The sequence below is a fragment of the Fukomys damarensis genome, unplaced genomic scaffold (assembly GCF_012274545.1).
Source record: "Fukomys damarensis isolate Sample0158 unplaced genomic scaffold, DMR_v1.0_HiC HiC_scaffold_20, whole genome shotgun sequence".
Taxonomy (NCBI): Eukaryota; Metazoa; Chordata; class Mammalia; order Rodentia; family Bathyergidae; genus Fukomys; species Fukomys damarensis.
The window spans coordinates 39,817,866-39,819,874 of record NW_022900932.1 but is presented as its reverse complement, the minus strand read 5'-3'; the positions used below and the strand labels follow the sequence as shown (position 1 = coordinate 39,819,874).

Here is a 2,009-nt window from a genome sequence, read left to right as displayed (position 1 = left end):
GAATAGGAATTATAGTAACAAATAAGATTCACCACAGCACATCATGTTGTGACTGTAGCAGTCTTTTACTCAAAACTTGAGAAGTAAACAATTATGTTTCCATACATCTAAATATGCATGTCCAAAAAGTAAAGCTATCACAATCACTGCAAAGCCTATTCATTTCTTTTAGCATCTCCAGGATGAGGCACACATTCTGTTCTACTTCTCTTGATAAGAAAGTCACACAGCTACGCCACTGACATTACAACAAAGTTGCTGATAAATGAAACTTCTGATGCAAGGCTCCAACTTCATTTTCTCACAGGTCTCTGTCATCCGGGAGAATGGTTGTCTGAGCAACTGATAAGTCAAACTCAAACTCTGCTGCCAAAACCTAATTCATGACATGATCCAGTAAGGCCAGAGCAGATAGGACAACAGATTCCAAGGTCCCCCAGTGAGCATTCTAGCAAGTGAAAGGAAGGGCTTTTCAAAGTTACATTTACTTTTGGAAGAAATGTCATAGATTTGAAGATTTTCTTTTGGTGGAAGACAATAGCTTTTCCCTTTTCTGTTCTTTCTTTCCTATAAAATTTATAGCCACTTAACAAAATGGGGTTGTTTTCACACATTCATACCAGCTCTCTATACCAGTTAGGCACATTCTCCTAAGTAACTCTTCTGTTACAGAAGACATTATAATGCCACACTGGCCATGGATGTCATGGCCATCTCTTCATTTATTAAATTTCTCCTGGCCAGTTATATCCCATTTTTTTAACTTAATATGTCCTTGTATGGAATATAAAAGGATATACCTCCACTCCCAAGGTGGCTACACACCTCTTTTCAAATTTACCAGTTCAATGTTGTTTTATGAGTGTAGCTTTTCCAGTACCACCATCACTTACCCTGTCAGACTGGGGCTCTGAAGCCATAGCTTTAAAACATTCTATTACCAGATGCAAACATTTTTTCTTTTTTCTTTTTTTTTTTTTTAGTTTTTTTGAGACAGGGTCTCATTATGTAGTTGAGACTGACATGGAACTCACTATGTAGCCCATGCTGGTCTTGAACTCACAGCGATCCTCCTGCCTTAGCCTTCTGAGTGCTTTTGAGGAGAGAAGAGATTAGAAAGAAGGGAAGGCTAAATTTACTGTGATTTGCATTGTTACTGATCCATTTATAGCCACCCAATCTATATGTATAAGTGAGCATTTTTGAAATAATAAATTTTAGCCATTATCAATATTTGTTATTCAGAAGAGACTGATTTAATGTTACATCTTTACTTTGAGTCAGGAAGAATAAGAAATAAATCACAATGTTATTCTTAACAGTAAAAATTTGCCATCATTTTATGAAAGCTAGCAATTAAATTTAGGAACATGTGTATTTGTGCAAACTATTTCTGACATTTTAGAAGTTGTCAATTTTATTATTTTGTACATCATTTCTTATGCAACAATATATTCTTTCCTGTTCATCAATGTGTTTTCAAAATTAGAAATTTCTAAAATTATAAATGATAGAGTAAAAGTTGGATTAACAACAAAGGAATTTGATTTAATTGCAAAATTATTATTTAAGGTATTGCTTTAAAAACTCATGTCTAAGCAAAATAGGAAGAGTAAAGGAAGAAATATAGAGAAGTACTTGTGTTGCCATGAGTAAAGGATTTATAGATGACCTTAAAAAGAAAATTAATTTTTGCTTGTTTCTTGTGCAGCTTCACACTTTTTAAATGACCATTCTGCATTTGACTAAAATAGCAGGTAAAACTTGATTTTTGTAGTATTTACAACAGTCTTCAAGATGGGTCAGGTAACAAATCACACATGTCATTTGATTTATGCCTCTAATATAAATTGTGTGTATGCTACATTTAGAAAACTGTTCAAATTGCAGGTGAATGTAATCATTATATACTGCAAACAAGTGTTAATTAATTTAATGGGATAAGCAAGGAACATAAAATTTTAACATCTATTAAAAGAAAAAGAAGAGGAAGATAGAGAAGGAGGAGG

At 33.5% G+C, this 2,009-nt stretch overlaps 1 pseudogene; it reads right to left on the bottom strand.

Annotated features, from left to right (window-relative positions):
* Positions 1-301: 301 nt before the first annotated feature.
* On the bottom strand, positions 302-920 carry LOC104867709 (annotated as a pseudogene).
* Between the last annotated feature and the right edge of the window lie 1,089 nt (positions 921-2,009).